Source organism: Balaenoptera musculus, chromosome 10 (assembly GCF_009873245.2).
Source record: "Balaenoptera musculus isolate JJ_BM4_2016_0621 chromosome 10, mBalMus1.pri.v3, whole genome shotgun sequence".
Taxonomy (NCBI): domain Eukaryota; kingdom Metazoa; phylum Chordata; class Mammalia; order Artiodactyla; family Balaenopteridae; genus Balaenoptera; species Balaenoptera musculus.
In genome coordinates this window covers 64,654,820-64,672,376 of record NC_045794.1, presented here as the reverse complement: position 1 = coordinate 64,672,376, position 17,557 = coordinate 64,654,820, and the positions used below count along the sequence as shown (strand labels likewise).

The following is a 17,557-nucleotide window of genomic DNA, read 5'->3' as shown; positions in this document are numbered from 1 at the left end:
GATGGGTTTATAAGCCTTTGTGAATATTGATAAACCAAAAAGTATACATGTCTGGATAAAAGGCCATGTGACTTCCACTCTTAGGTAGTGTCTACAGAAGGGTCAGAATCTGCCCTCCCCACCAAATCTATGTTGAATCCCCACCAGCATTCCAATATATTTGAGGCCCAGCTTACTACACTATTCATCTTGGCCACAACAGTTTCAGTAAGAGAAATTTTAATGACAATGTATACACTATTTCTATTCTGTAGAGACGATTGAGATACAACAAAACTAAGGTTTTACGGTCACACAATCAGCCAGCTATAGTGTGAGAAAATAAAGCTTATAATGACAAACACTCCTTTATAGTGAGATGAATTAAATGATAAAGCAGTCATTTGTCATCTTAGAAGCTCCCAAGGGAAGCCGGCAGAAGTACTTGAATTGACAGAGAATATGCTACATCGGAGAAACAAATTGCAGAAGGCAATTTATAATTTGATAGGGAGAAGAAACTGTGGAATAAAGAGAGAAATCAGGACCGATTACCAGATACAGGAGTAGGCCTCCTATGTAACTTGGACAAGTGAATTTGTGAAGCATAACAATGTCCATATTGCAGCATATAGGTAGAAATGTAGTAATATACTTTTTTCTTTTTTTGTAGATTTTACACACAGGCTTTAAAATGTTTGTAGCTATATGGTCTTCCCTGGAAGGGGAGTTGGAATGAGGGAGTCGAGGAGGAGGATGCGATAGGTTATGCGATAGGTACACATAGGTTACGTGTACAGGTTTGCACAAACACATATACATATATATGCATACAATGATTGCTTTTGACATGATATATAGCTCTTCCAATCTCTCTTATTTTTTAATCTTTTCAGTCTCAAACTTTGTCAGTTCCATTCCTACCACGCTCAGATTCCTCACTGCCCAGATATAGAGCTTTACTATTTATCTAAGCAGCTTGACAGCATGATTCCGAATTTCCATTTAGTTGCATTCACTTTCCCTTCAGTCTGCTCTTATCATAAAGCTACAACCTGACACTTTCTAATCTCATGCCCATTGGCAAGACTCCTAAATTCCCTGATCCATCTGTCACCTTAGACTATTTTGACAAAGTATTGACAGTGGAAGAGACCGATTCGATTAGTCTAACAGCATCCTTATGGCTGCTAGGTTGCCTCTCTGGAGCTGTGGTACCCAAGCAGAAGCCCTGAGTGGCTGTGTTAAGATCCCAAAGGCTTTAACAGAGTTTAAGTGTTGCCTCGTGTCCTTGCTGCTCACCGATGTGGGAGCCAGTAAATCTTTCTCATGAAGTTTTCGCTTGTGAAATTTAGCCTATGAAACTTACATATATTTAATTCACCATCTTTTTTGTGATTTGTCTTAAAGATCAATATACGTACATCTACTGGCATCAATTATGTTTTCTTTCAGATACAGATTTAGGCAACAGGTTTTATTGTAGTGAATGGCTTCTCTTTATGTTTCACAGTAGAAAATTATCTAATTTTCCTTGGAATTGAAGGTTAATAAATAATCATTAAATCTGTTTCTCTTAGGTGCCAAGTCATTTAGATAAAAAACATAATGCTTGCTTAATCATATTAAGTTTAGTGATGGTCAAACATCCAGATGTCTCAAGATGTTCGGTACAATGTACAGTATGTACAGTACTTCTTCTTAGGAAATTTTAGTAATCTCTCTGTTCTTAAAGCTGATATAATTTGTGATTTATAATTGTCAGATATATATTTATTTCTAATTTGCATAGTTACCTCTTCTTATGGTTTTCTAAAAAGGAGTATATGACTATGAAGGTAGAAATCCTGACAGCAAAATCATGCCTGGGATCATTTTTGTTCTCTCTGATTCCATAGACTTGAGTTTTATAAAGAGGAGAGGCTCTGCCGAATGTGATGAATAATTGCATTAGACCGCAGAGGTGGAGGTGACCTTGGAGATCACATAGCCAGTATCTTATAAATGAGGAAACTAAGACTTGGGGATTAGTTTCACAGAACTAATAGTAGATATTTTAGATCTAGAGCATAAATATTAAAGCATCAGAAGCACTTCCCCACAGCAAAAAGGACAGTTATGTGTTTCATCTTGAGACCTAGTTAAACATGGCTCTGTTTACTTACGTGCGGAAAGGTTCTCTGGCTAAGCTCTGCATCAGACTTCAGAGACAGACACTTGCTGGGAAGAAAGAGCTGAATGTTGGCCTGAGGCAGACAGAAAAGCCTGCTTGGACTAGCACAAAGAGGAAATGTTCTAGTGGGTGTAAGGGGAAAAACTCAAAAGAGATGTAACAAAGGTGGAGAGTGGGTCCATAGACCAAAAAGAGAAATTCATTATGAAATTCAATAAGCCTCGATGATTTTGGCCAGGAAGCAAAAGATGGCATGAATTGAGAGGGAGGAAGTCATGTTATCTTTTCTGCAAGAGTATGATTAGAAATGTTTTAAAGTTCTAGCTTCTGCAAATACAGGGCTCTTCTAATGCCTGGTTCTGAAAGTACAGAACAATATGTATATGGTGCCTCTAATTCATGATCCTTGAGATGTGAGATATTTATAACATTTTTGATTTGAGGTTCAGAGTAAAGTTTGTAGTAATGTTGGTGTTATTCTTACTTTGGGAAGCAAGAAACAAGGAGCAATATCCAACCAGTTCGATTACTGGGCACAAGGGGGGGCGGGCTTAGCTTATGCCCCAGTGTCCTGGCGCCGCCACATCCAATGAGGGCAGACAGGGATAGCAGCTTCTGGAATCACATTGTTTTGTTTTGTTTTTTAGTTATTTCTGAGATATAATAACTAGAATTATGACATAACATTATACCAGAATATATAAGATTTTTAGAAATTTCATGTAATGTCTGAAACATTTATATTAACATATTTCCATACAAATAACCCAAAGAAAGTTTAGTATTAGTTGTTTTTTTTTTAATTTTTGAATTTCATTTTATTTTTTTATACAGCAGGTTCTTATTAGTCATCAATTTTATACATATCAGTGTATACATGTCAATCCCAATCAGCCAATTCAGCACACCACCATCCCCACCCCCCCGTGGCTTTCACCCCTTGGTGTCCATACGTTTGTTCTCTACATCTGTGTCTCAACTTCTGCCCTGCAAACTGGTTCATCTGTACCATTTTTCTAGGTTCCACATACATGCGTTAATATATGATATTTGTTTTTCTCTTTCTGACTTACTTCACTCTGTATGACAGTCTCCAGATCCATCCACATCTCAACAAATGACTCAATTTCGTTCCTTTTTATGGCTGAGTAATATTCCATTGTATATATGTACCACAACTTCTTTATCCATTCATCTGTCAATGGACACTTAGGTTGCTTCCATGACCTGGCTATTGTAAATAGTGCTGCAATGAACATAGGGGTGCATGTGTCTTTTTGAATTATGGTTTTCTCTGGGTATATGCCCAGTAGTGGGATTGCTGGATCATATGGTAATTCTATTTTTCGTTTTTTAAGGAACCTCTATACTCTTCTCCATAGTGGCTGTATCAATTTACATTCCCACCAACAGGGCAAGAGGGTTCCCTTTTCTCCACACCCTCTCCAGCATTTGTTGTTTGTAGATTTTCTGATGATGCCCATTCTAACTGGTGTGAGGTGATACCTCATTGTAGTTTTGATTTACATTTCTCTAATAATTAGTGATGTTGAGCAGCTTTTCATGTGTTTCTTGGCCATCTGTATATCTTCTTTGGAGAAATGTCTATTTAGGTCTTCTGCCCATTTTTGGATTGGGGTGTTTGTTTCTTTAATATTGAGCTGAATGAGCTGTTTATATATTTTGCAGATTAATCCTTTGTCCGTTGATTCGATTGCAAATATTTTCTCCCATTCTGAGGGTTGTCTTTTCGTCTTGTTTATGGTTTCCTTTGCTGTGCAAAAGATTTGAAGTTTCATTAGGTCCCATTTGTTTATTTTTGTTTTTATTTCCATTACTCTAGGAGGTGGATCAAAAAAGATCTTGCTGTGATTTATGTCAAAGAGTGTTCTTCCTATGTTTTCCTCTAAGAGTTTTATAGTGTCTGGTCTTACATTTAGGTCTCGAATCCATTTTGAGTTTATTTTGTGTATGGTGTTAGGGAGTGTTCTAATTTCATTCTTTTACACGTAGCTGTCCAGTTTTCCCAGCACCACTTATTGAAGAGGTTGTTTTTTCTCCATTGTATATCCTTGCTTCCTTTGTCATAGATTAGTTGACCATAGGGGCGTGGGTTTATCTCTGGGCTTTCTATCCTGTTCCATTGATCTATGTTTCTGTTTTTGTGCCAGTACCATATTGTCTTGATTACTGTAGCTTTGTAGTATAGTCTGAAGTCAGGGAGTCTGATTCCTCCAGCTCCGTTTTTTTCCCTCAAGACTGCTTTGGCTATTCGGTGTCTTTTGTGTCTCCATACAAATTTTAAGATTATTTGTTCTAGTTCAGTAAAAAATGCCATTAGTAATTTGATAGGGATTGCATTGAATCTGTAGATTGCTTTGGGTAGTATAGTCATTTTCACAATATTGATTCTTCCAATCCAAGAACATGGTATATCTCTCCATCTGTTGGTATCATCTTTAATTTCTTTCATCAGTGTCTTATAGTTTTCTGCATACAGGTCTTTTGTCTCCCTAGGTAGGTTTATTCCTAGGTATTTTATTCTTTTTGTGGCAGTGGTAAATGGGAGTGTTTCCTTAATTTCTCTTTCAGATTTTTCATCATTAGTGTATAGGAATGCAAGAGATTTCTGTGCATTAATTTGGTGTCCTGCAATATTACCAAATTCATTGATTAGCTCTAGTAGTTTTCTGGTGGCATTTTTAGGATTCTCTATGTATAGTATCATGTCATCTGCAAACAGTGACAGTTTTACTTCTTCTTTTCCAATTTATATTCTTTTTATTTCTTTTTCTTCCCTGATTGCCATGGCTAGGACTTCCAAAACTATGTTAAATAATAGTGGTGAGAGTGGGCATCCTTGTCTAGTTCCTGATCTTAGAGGAAATGCTTTCAGTTTTTCACCATTGAGAATGATGTTTGCTGTGGGTTTGTCGTATATGGCCTTTATTATGTTGAGGTAGGTTCCCTCTATGCCCACTTTCTGGAGAGTTTTTATCATAAATGGGTGTTGAATTTTGTCAAAAGCTTTTTCTGCATCTATTGAGATGATCATATGGTTTTTACTCTTCAATTTGTTAATACGGTGTATCACATTGATTGATTTGTGTACATCGAAGAATCCTTGCATCCTTGGAATAAATCCCACTTGTTCATGGTGTATGATACTTTTAATGTGCTGTTGGATTCTGTTTTTGCTAGTATTTTGTTGAGGATTTTTGCATCTATATTCATCAGTGATACTGGTCTGTAATTTTCTTTTTTTGTATTATCTTTGTCTGGTTTTGGTATCAGGGTGATGGTGGCCTCATAGAATGAGTTGGGGAGTGTTCCTTCCTCTGCAGGTTTTTGGAAGAGTTTGAGAAGGATGGGTGCTAGCTCTTCTCTAAATGTTTGATAGAATTCACCTGTGAAGCCGTCTGGTCTTAGACTTTTGTTTGTTGGAAGATTTTTAATCACAGTTTCAATTTCATTACTTGTGATTGGTCTGTTCATATTTTCTGTTTCTTCCTCGTTCAGTCTTGGAAGGTTATACCTTTCTAAGAATTTGTCCATTTCTTCCAGGTTGTCCATTTTATTGGCATAGAGGTGCTTGTAGTAGTCTCAGGATGCTTTTTATTTCTGCAGTGTCTGTTGCAACTTCTCCTTTTTCATTTCTAATTTTATTGATTTGAGTCCTCTCCCTCTTTTTCTTGATGAGTCTGGCTAATGGTTTATCAATTTTGTTTATCTTCTCAAAGAACCAGCTTTTAGTTTTTTTTTTTTTTTAAATTTATTTATTTATTTATTTATTTATTTATTTATTTATTTATGGCTGTGTTGGGTCTTCGTTTCTGCGCGAGGGCTTTCTCTAGTTGTGGCAAGCGGGGGCCACTCTTCATCGCGGTGCGCGGGCCTCTCACCATCGCGGCCTCTCCCGTTGCGGAGCACAGGCTCCAGACGCGCAGGCTCAGTAATTGTGGCTCACGGGCCCAGCCGCTCCGCGGAATGTGGGATCTTCCCAGACCAGGGCTCGAACCCATGTCCCCTGCATTAGCAGACAGACCCTCAACCACTGCGCCACCGGGGAAGCCCCAGCTTTTAGTTTTATTGATCTTTGTTCCTATTTCATTTATTTCTGCTCTGATCTTTATGATTTCTTTCCTTCTGCTAACATTGTGTTTTGTTTGTTCTTCTTTCTCTAGTTCCTTTAGGTGTAAGGTTAGATTGTTTGAGATTTTTCTTGTTTCTTGAGGTAGGCTTGTATAGCTATAAACTTCCCTCTTAGAACTACTTTTGCTGCATCCCATAGGTTTTGGATCGTCGTGTTTTCATTGTCATTTGTGTCTAGGTGTTTTTTGATTTCCTCTTTGATTTCTTCAGTGATCTCTTGGTTATTTAGTAACGTATTGTTTAGCCTCCATGTGTTTGTGTCTTTTACGTTTTTTTCCCTGTAATTCATTTCTAATCTCATAGTGTTGTGGTCAGAAAAGATGCTTGATATGATTTCAATTTTCTTAAATTTACTGAGGCTTGATTTGTGACCCAAGATGTGATCTATCCTGGAGAATGTTCCGTGAGCACTCGAGAAGAAAGTGTAATCTGCTGTTTTTGGATGTAATGTGCTGTAAATATCAATTAAATCTATCTGGTCTATTGTGTCATTTAAACCTTCTGTTTCCTTATTTATTTTCACTTAGGATGATCTGTCCATTGGTGTAAGTGAGATGTTAAAGTCCCCCACTATTATTGTGTTACTGTCAATTTCCTCTTTTATAGCTGTTAGCAGTTGCCTTATGTATTGAGGTGCTCCTATGTTGGGTGCATATGTATTTATAATTGTTATATCTTCTTCTTGGATTGATCCCTTGATCATTATGTAGTGTCTTTCCTTGTCTCTTGTAACATTCTTTATTTTAAAGTCTATTTTATCTGATATGAGTATTGCTACTTCAGCTTTCTTTTGATTTCTATTTGCGTGGAATATCTTTTTGCATCCCCTCGCTTTCAGTCTGAATGTGTCCCTAGGTCTGAAGTGGGTCTCTTGTAGACAGCATATATATGGGTCTTGTTTTTGTATCCATTCAGCAAGCCTGTGTCGTTTGGTTGGGGCATTTAATCCATTCACGTTTAAGGTAATTATTGATATGTATGTTCCTATGACCATTTTCTTAATTGTTTTGGGTTTGTTTTTGTAGGTCCTTTTCTTCTCTTGTGTTTCCCACTTAGAGAAGTTCCTTTAGCATTTGTTGTAGAGCTGGTTTGGTGGTCCTGAATTCTCTTAGCTTTTGCTTGTCTGTAAAGCTTTTGCTTTCTCCATCGAATCTGAATGGGATCCTTGCCGGCTAGAGTAATCTTGGTTGTAGGTTCTTCCCTTTCATCACTTTAAGTATGTCATGCCACTCCCTTCTGGCTTGTAGAGTTTCTGCTGAGAAGTCAGCTGTTAACCTTATGGGAGTTCCCTTGTATGTTATTTGTCGTTTTTCCCTTGCTGCTTTCAATAATTTTTCTTTGTCTTTATTTTTTGCCAATTTGATTACCATGTGTCTTGGCGTGTTTCTCCTTGGGTTTATCCTGTGTGGAACTCGCTGCGCTTCCTGGACTTGGGTGGTTATTTCCTTTCCCATGTTAGGGAAGTTTTCGACTATAATCTCTTCAAATATTTTCTCGGGTCCTTTCTCTCTCTCGTCTCCTTCTGGGACCCCTATAATACGAATGTTGTTGTGTTTAATGTTGTCCCAGAGGTCTCTTAGGCTGTCTTCATTTCTTTTCATTCTTTTTTCTTTAATCTGTTCTGCAGCAGTGAATTCCACCATTCTGTCTTCCATGTCACTTATCCGTTCTTCTCCCTCAGTTATTCTGCTATTGATTCCTTCTAGTGTAGTTTTCATTTCAGTTATTGTATTGGTCATCTCTGTTTGTTCTTTAATTCTTCTAGGTCTTTGTTAAACATTTCTTGCATCTTCTCAATCTTTGCCTCCATTCTCTTTCCAAGGTCCTGGATCATCCTCACTATCAATCATTATTCTGAATTCTTTTTCCGGAAGGTTGCCTATCTCCACTTCATTTAGTTGTTTTTCTGGGGTTTTATCTTGTTCCTTCATCTGGTACATAGCCCTCCGCCTTTTCATCTTATCTATCTTTCTGTGAATGTGGTTTTTGTTCCACAGGCTGCAGGATTGTAGTTCTTCTTGCTTCTGCTGTCTGCCCTTTGGTGGATGAGGCTATCTAAGAGACTTGTGTAAGTTTCCTCTGGAATCACATTCTGAATTGAGTTTGCACACTAAGAACAGATCCCCATGCTGGTGCTCAGAGGAAGTCAGTCTATCAAGCAAACCATGACTTATGTCAGGTATCATGACAATAGCGGCACAAAATTCCAAGTGAAAAGTCAAGAAAGGGAGTCTGAGAAGTTGATTTGGGATGTCTTGGCTCCTGAGTGAGCAAAACTCAGGGGTGAAGGATAATTAATACTCTGACATTTTACTCAGAAAATTTTATCAGTAGGCAAAATGATCTCAAGAACTGGGCGAGAGGTCAGAAAACAAGTGTATTTTAGAAGCGTTAATAACAAGAGGAAGGTCATGTTCCAGGCCTCTAGGGGCTGGAATATCGGGAAGCTACCAAGTCAGAGATTAAGACACAAGAATGGGGCAGAACAGGAACACAAATGCTGTACAAGTGTCCCTTGGATTGAGAGCTATTTAAATCCCTGATGTTTAATATGGGGGGCACTGCTGAATCCACCTTTTGGGGCCACAGAGACCACCTCCATGTGGAGAGAACGGCTGCTGGGAGAGAAGGGTCAGTTTGCAGTGTGACAATGTCAAATGGAGGCCAATTTTCAAAACAAAGAATGAGATGAACAAATTTGGGCATTAGAATCCCAATATGTGGTGTTATTTTGAAGGTTAACCAACTGCTAGTAAATCCACAGGGTTTGATGAGAGGTTTCATTAAATAACAATACTCCCTGCGTCTTGGTCTCTGCTGCAAAATGTGTGGAACTCTAACATACTTACATAATATGAATACATTATTATTTATAGATGGAAGCTAATGACTATAATGAAAGCTGAACATTTTAGTTAAATAAGCAAATGATCAAAATTGACAACACAAGTGTAAATAAGGCCCAGATTAATTAAGTTGCTCATTATTTTTCCCTGTAGCAGACATTACTTTGTGTTGAGCGTCTCCCTCTCTCTCTCTATATATATGTCTTACATACAGACACACACACACACATGCATTTGCAGAGAGGCAGAGATAAAGAGAGGAACAAAGAGACAGAGATGGACAGACATACAACTCAGTGTCATATTTTGAGTAATGCCAAAGAATTCGTTCTGACTCATAATAAATTCTGAAAGGGCAATAAAAATTTTGCCCTTCCCATTGCTCCCTCTGTTCCAACATACATACAGGACTCTTGGTTCCCTGGGAAGCCTACAGTATTCCAGCCTCAGGGATTTTTACTTACTGTCTCCTTAGCCAGGAAAGCTCTTCGCCCAGGTAGTGGTGTAGATCACACCCTCACTTCCTTCAGGTCTCTGCTCAAATATCTCCTTCTTGGAGGGACCTTCTCTCTGATAAATGTAATGGCGACCCCGTATTCTTGCAGCATCCCAATTCTCCTAACATTACTTTCTTTTTCTTCCTAGTATTTATCATCTGTGGCATACTACTTTTTGTATGTTTATTTTCTTTCTCCCTACCTTAGGATTGTCAGATTTAGCAAATAAAAATACACGGCACCCAGTTAAATTTGAATTTCAGATGAACAACAAAACATTTTTGGTATGTGTGTCCTAAATATTGTATCAGACATACTAAAAGATTATTACTTGTTATTACTTATACTGAAAACTTATTCATTGTATAATTATTCAAGTGTCCCAAATATTGTATTGAACATACTTATACTACAAAGGTATTCGTCGTTTACCTGAAATTCAAACTTAACAGGGCATGCTGTATTTTTTCTGATGACACTTCTCGGCCCTCCCCCCCCTTATCCCTCCCTCCCACCCCAGAATTTAAGCTATTTGAGGACAAGAACTTGGAACACTGTGTTCACTGCTGAAATCCCAGTGCCTTGACCAGTGCCTGGCATACAGCAGGTTCTCAATATATATTGGTTGAATGAATTAATTAATCATTCTCTTTTCCTGAAATATCCACCCCATCCTATAGTTCTCATCTTGGTGAAATCTCTTAAGGCCCTTATTTATATGAATAAAGCATATTATAGTAATAATATGCTCCTTGGTGTCATGGCAAAAGTCTTGTTTCTCTGCAGTGTCCAGTAGATAGTTTGGAATTTGCTGAGTACAGTAAGTTTATAACAGTCAACTACAGTACACAAAAAGTTGCAAATATTTCTATGTACCATTTGTGCCTTCTGAGAGACTGTAGGAAACTCAAATATCACAAAATAGTATATTTTCAGGTTGGACATGCATTATATATGTAAATACCTTTTAAAGGTAAAATCTGTCAGTCTTATGTAAGCATTCCAGCTTATGTGTCATACTATGTTCAAAAATTTTAGATTTTTGTTGTAGTCAAATGACTGCCACTGAAGTTACTCCAGGAGGTCATTTAGTACCCTTTCTCTACTGTGGGCAAGATTTCATCATTTCACTTCCTTAGTTTACCTATTTCAGTAAATCACCAGTGAGAGTCATCCCACAATAGCCACAGTAAGTCTGTATTAGAGAGCCATTGTTCTTTTTCAGCCCTATCTTTAATTGCTACTTAAATCTAGTTTATCTTTTTCCTTGTTCAGAAAGAGAATCCTCTTCATCTTTAAAGACAGAATAGTAAATGCTACAGACAATAATGAAATACTGAGAGCTGTATGTATAAAAGCTCATATACATAGATCGGCAAACTGTAAAAAATTGATGAATTATTTTATTGTCTGATTTTTGAATGAAACCATTATTATTTTTTAAACCAAGGAGGACAAGTACCTAGTGTTTTAATGAGTATCTAGTGTCACGTGTTGAATTGTTTCCCCCAGAAAGTTATGTTGAGGTTCTAACCCCTGGTACCAGTGAATGTGACCTTATTTAGGAATGAGGTCTTTGCAGATGTCATTAAGTTAAGATGGGGTCATATTGCAGTTAGGTGAGCCCTAAGTCCAATATGACTGGTGTCCTTATAAGAAGAGGGAGAGAGACAGAGACACAGATGGAAGACAGCCATGCAAAGACAGAGGCAGGGAGTGGAATTATGCTGCCACAAAGCAAGGAATGCTTAGGGCTAGCAGAAGCTGGGAGACGCAAGGTGGGCTCCTTCCTGAGAGAGTTTGGAGGGAGCAGGGCCCAGCTAACTCTTTTTTTTTTTTAATTGACGTATAGTTGACTTACAATGTTGTGTTAATTTTGGCTGTACAGCAAAGTGATTCAATTATACATATACATACATTCTTTTTTAAAATATTCTTTTCCATTATGGTTTATCATAGGATACTGGATGTAGTTCTCTGTGCTATACAGTAGGACCTTATTACCAGCTAACTCTCTGATTTTGGATCAAAGAACTGTGAGAGAATAAATTTCTGTTGTTTTAAGCCATCCGAATTTTTGATAATTTAAGGCAGTCCTAGGAAAGAAATACAGTAGGCATTTAATAAACATTTGTTCTTTGGGATCCAGTTTTCCAGTCTGAAATATTTACTGTCCACAAAAGTAGTTATTTTTTCCCTTGTATTCTCTTAGCACAGATTCATTAGAGGTTTTTTTTTTTGTTGTTTCCTTTTTCCTCTCCCTTTCTCTCTTAGACTGAGCTTTTTAAGGGCAAAGTTCATATCATTTATTACCATAACTCCAGTGCTTTTAATAGGGTCTGGCATAAAAGATAGTAAATAAAGTGTTGTGAATTAATCAACAAATTATTTTTTAAATAAGTAGTACTGATTTACAAAGGTTTCTCTACACTTCAGCCCAGTAATGTACTGAAGAGTCTGTGGCTTTTAAACACCAACCCAAAGTTGAAAAAAGACTGAATTCCCTCTATTTTTATATTGTTTCTCGAGTTAAGAGTTCAGAGGTAGTATCTTTAAAAAGGGAGGATCAGGATTTCAAGTCACATGTTGTCTTTTGTCCTTACCCCCTCACTTTGGAAAGGCAAAACTCTCTTCCTATATTCAGACTGTGATCTGAGGGGGACCTAGGTTTGAATTATCTACTCTTCTGTTCACAGAGCTTGAAGAATTTTCTTCACTTGCAACTGTTATCAATGTCAAGTTTTGACTAATTGAAATACGACCAAGCAGTTTTTTAATACAACTCTTTAGTTAAATTTTCTGGAAGAAAATAAAGCTTGGGGAAAAGAAGAGGAGAAAAACTTAAAAAGCTGTTAGTGATGAAAATAGGAATTTAAAATAGAAGTGTAATCTCAAGTACAAGTATAGGTTTGCAGTAACAAATGATGCCAAATTCCTAAGATAATTAAAAAACTTAAAGTTAAAAAATAAAGTGCAATCCAAATAATCAATCAGACTTAAAAACTTGAGGCCAAGAACCTTAATCTGACTTTCTTTGGCCTTGGGCAAATTAGAGATAGCCAAGAGTTTTTTTTTATCATAAATTGTCATTAATAGCAAATTACCTCTTGGGGTGTGGTTAGAATTTCTTGAGGCCTGTAAATCACTTTGAAGACAAAAATCCTATGACTAGACAAATTGCTCTTCTTGCACTGGTGTGTACTTAGCTTCCTAAGTCTACCCTGGTCAGTTTGGATATCATTCATTCTGTAGGTTGGTAGGCCCATTATATAAAATAGCAGGAATTGGTGATAAACAGCTTTCAAAAGATAGGCTATAGTTAAAATGGAAGCATTATTATATATTTATCTATGACACCTTAAGTAGCTTTTGAAATATTTAAGAGGATGAAAATAGAAGGCATATTGAAAATTCTTACAACCTTTCAAAGCATTATGCTCAAGGTTATATTTGAGGCTCTCTTTGTATTTATTTTATTTATAATTTATTCAATCTGTTGGACAATGAGATATTTAATTCAGTTCTTTCTGATTTTACCATTTGGCATGTCAAACAGCAGCACATGCTGCTGGAAAAGATAAAAAGTAAAAATTATCCTTTCACGCAGGCATTTTTCTCCAATTAAAATATAAAGAGTTACACAATACTTATGTTTGCCAAGAGGACTGAGTTCCAGAAAGAATTTTAACATCTGACTAAATCCACACTTGTATACTTTTCTGTCAATGCCAAGTCACCTACAAATGGTCTTTAGTAGCCATCATTCTATTTAGCAGGAATTTTTAGATTCCTTTTTATACTTTAATGTTAATTTTTAATTACTATTAAAGCTAATGTTATAATGTCCATAAAAAAGAAAAAACTCAGTCTTAACACTCAAACACAGTTGTGGAGAAATAGGAATGTGCAAATAATAAAAATAGGAAATTAAAAAATTTAAAAAAAGAATTCATAAGTATAAAAATATGTGGAAAAATGAAAAGTTTCTTAATTTTTCAAAAATATGTTTTATTTAATTTTATTTTAAAAAAATTTTTATTGGAGTATAGTTGCTTTAGAATGTTGTGTTAGCCTCCACTGCACAACAAGATGAATCAGCCATGCACATACAGATATCCCCTCCCTTTTGGACTCCCATTTAGGTCACCACAGTGCATTAAGTAGAGTTCCCTGTGCTATACAGTATGTTCCCATCAGTTGTCTATTTTATACATAGTATCAGTAATGTATACATGTCAATCCCAGTCTCCCAATTCCTCCCTCCCCACCCCTTTCCCCCTTAGTATCCATACATTTGTTCTCTACCTCTGTGTCTCTATTTCTGCTTTGCATGTAAGATGAATCTATACCATTTTTCTAGATTCCACATATATGCGTCATTATACGATATTTGCTTTTCTCTTTCTGACTTACTTCACTCTGTATGACACTCTTTAGGTCCATCCATGTCTCTACAAATGACCCAGTTTCATTCCAAAAATACATTTTAAATAAGCACTTAAGTCTGCATTATGGTTTTACTTATGTATGTAATATATTTTCTAAAACCCCAAAAAAATTAGGAAGACAACAGTGTTTAAAAGATGTTCTTGATTACTTTGTCTGTTTATGAATCTAAGATTTTTGTGGTTTATACATTTGTGAAACCCTTAACAGGTATATTATCTGTGCTCTTGGTTTCACATTACTCATTGCCATTTATAGATAAGCATTGGTCACCTCTATTCTTTCTCTTCTGAGAAACACATTAATTCACTACAACAATTTACCCATAAAACTGTAATGATTAGCTGCCTTTGATTTATTGAAGTCCACAGCTTTAGTTTTACAATACTCTTTGGCCTAAATATGCAAGAAGATTTTGAAATGGTTCATATTTATATTTTCTCTCTGACATGGATGGGCACAGGTAAGCTTTATTGATCTTAGGTGTTATTACTATTTATAAGTTAAATTTTCTTATTTGATTTGCTAGATCCTAAAAGAAACATTAAAAAGAAATGAGTAGGAGCTTAAAGAAATAGCAACATTTTTACCTTATGGCATTTTTCTCCATAGTCCATGAAAGACAAGATTGGGGAAAGTTAGTCTTCATGCAGCTTAAGAGCCTTTATATAAAAGATAGTAATATTTAGGAGCAGAATACAAGCAAAAAAAGCTGTCACTCCAAATGAGAAATTTTAGGTTAATTTTCAGAAAGGATTTCTATTGTTGGATCTTAATAAAATTGAGAATTAGTCTTTAGGGGATGATATAATATAGTTTTTAAAAGATATTTTTCTATTTGTAATTGGTAAGAAGTTACATTGTCTTGTGTAAATATTATGATGCGAGGTAATTATCTATATTTTCCCAGCTTTCATATATTATCTTTTCCATTGTAGCTTTTCTGATGGAAATTATAAAACCCTACCTCACAGACAAACCAAATTGTATTTAGCATTTTTGCTTGATTTTTTGTGAATGTGGCACTAAAATGTCAGTTGAAAAAAGCTATTTGTCAAATAAAAGCACACTGTACTGGCATATAAAAGGGACAAAGATATTATGACACCAGGCTTCATGAATCTCATTAAAATGTATGTAAACCAGGAACAAAAATATATAAAGGAGAACTCAGGGGCCTGGTTTAAACTGAGTAAAAGGAATATTAAATGCATAAAAGAACAAGTATTATCTTCGCTAAAAACCATTTGAGCAAATAATTGCTCTTGCTTTGGATGCTTATGTTGGCTCCCAATGGTTGGTCAAAGAAAATTTTCCATAACAAACAATGATACAATTCAAACTCAAGAGTTTATGACTAGATATTTTTTACATCTGGTAACACGTAGGGTTTGAAGATCATTAGCGCTTGTGAAAATAGACAAATGCAATCTGGAATCTGAAGAATTAATTAAAAATACTCAGGAGTCCATACAAAATATCCTATGGTAGTGCAGGACATGGTTTTATAAGCACAAGTCATGCGCAGGCGTCTTTCAGGAAAAAAAAAATCTTTGAGGATCCCTCAGTGGGGCTTGAAGACCCTGTTTGAGAAATCGTGACTTAACAACTGAAATTATATTGTATTAAAATATTTTTCTTGTTTGATTGATCACTGCCAAGTAGCTGTTTTGTATTCATAAGTGGTAATATATATATACTTTTAAATTATTATTGAAATGAAAGGACAGAATTTTTTTAAAAAGTCTCATGAACCCTCAAGAAAACTTGTTACTAGGGTCCCCAATGTAACAAACCTGAAATAGTTTAAAAAAAGAAAAAAAAGGTGAGATTTGGAATTACATAGGCCTAAATTCAATTCCTAGATCTTGCCCTTATTAACTCTGAAAATCATTCAGTCTCCCCGGACCTCTCCTCCTCAATCTGCAAAAATGACACATTCCTTATAACATATTTTTAGAACAAATGGGATAATGTGGGTAAAACTCCTTAGTACAGAGGTTGATACGACACATGCATTCTCCTTGTCTTTATTGTACCTATGTAATGATGATCAGAAATGCTTTGGATAGAGTAGGAGGAAAATAACTTGTCCATGTGCGATGAACACATTCAGACGGAGGGCCCTTTTTTCCTCTGAGGCATTTATTTGTTGGGTGATGTTTATAAGGTTTTTAAAACGGAATAATATTAAAACCAGAAAATAATTCCAGAGCACAGCTAGCACTCTTGAGCTCTGGAAGAATTTATCTACTTCACATATGTGAACAATTTATCCCTAGAGTATGTTTTACTTCACCCTCCATCACCAAAGGATTATGCCCAATTATAATTAATTCTTTAATAATGAAATTGATACCATTTTCAAGCATTTAGACCAGATAGTAGATTAGAGTACACTATAAAATATGCTTCTGAGTAATTATGACCTAATTAATTATTTTAGACAGCTTTTAAAAGTTTGATTTACTAATTGGACTCTCTGAAATTGAAAGCAGGAAATAGAGCTGTCCAGGGCTCCAGAGGCTTCATCCCGTTTGGCACAAAACCAGAGTGAAAGTTGACTTAATTTGCGCCGTTCTGCATGGTTGGGTTTGACAAGTGTGTTTGGGTTTCATAAAATAATCAAAGGTCATTTCTGGCTTGGCTTTTTGCAACTACAACCCAAATTAATAAGAATGAAATCCAAAGCCTGGCAGGGGCTCTAAGAATGATGTGAAGTCTTGCCTTCCTCTTTCAGACTTGCCTCATGGGTGTGTCGTGGTGGAAATAAAAGTGTAAAGGCAAAAACGCCGAATGATGACACTCAACCCTGAAATAGGCAAGTACATAACATATTCTACATCAGTTTGTAATTGGTGTGTGTGGTCATGAACAAATATATTCTCCGAGTCTCAGTTTGTAGCCCAGGGCAGTTTGATCCTAGAGGAGGATGTAGGCTAGCATAAAGAATTGGGGAAGTTTACGTGAACCTTTAAAGCCCAGGACCTGGTGCCCACATCCTTACTTCTCCTCTCTGCCTTTCTACACCACTGAGCATGAAAGTACAGCTGGTATTTGATGTTTTACCTGGAAACCCCAACAAGTCTATATTACAAGGTCTCCTTACAAACTAACTGCTAGAGAGAATCATCTGGGGCCTTGCTTGGGTTCATACCTTGTTATTTGCTTCAAAGTTCACATAAAGCCGTTCAGAACACTATGGTTTTTATATGATCTTAAAATTATATGAAATTTTTTCCAAGTAAAGAAGCTTAAAGGTTAAAATTAAAAAAATGACTTAGAACTGATTCTTAAAAATGCCTGTGTATCAGTATAGTTTCCTAATACTTTTAATATTTAAATGGCATTGAAATGCACATTTCCAAATTCCAATTCCACAGTTCCATGACTCTATTTTTCTACTTAATACAGGAAGCAGAATTTAAAGTCAACTATGAGAATTCAGTACACATAAGAACTCT

The 17,557-nt window shown here is 36.1% G+C and overlaps 1 protein-coding gene and 1 long non-coding RNA gene across 3 annotated transcripts in view; one reads left to right on the top strand and one right to left on the bottom strand.

Annotated features, from left to right (window-relative positions):
* Positions 1-16,958, top strand: part of LOC118902536 — a 257,310-nt gene extending 240,352 nt beyond the window's left edge. Inside the window, exon 3 of the long non-coding RNA XR_005021576.1 lies at positions 16,834-16,958. This is a non-coding gene — a long non-coding RNA (uncharacterized LOC118902536). The remainder of the gene's footprint in view (positions 1-16,833) is intronic.
* Positions 1-17,557, bottom strand: part of SYT1 (synaptotagmin 1) — a 547,515-nt gene that overhangs the window by 326,976 nt on the left and 202,982 nt on the right. The gene's annotated exons all lie outside the window — the stretch shown is intronic.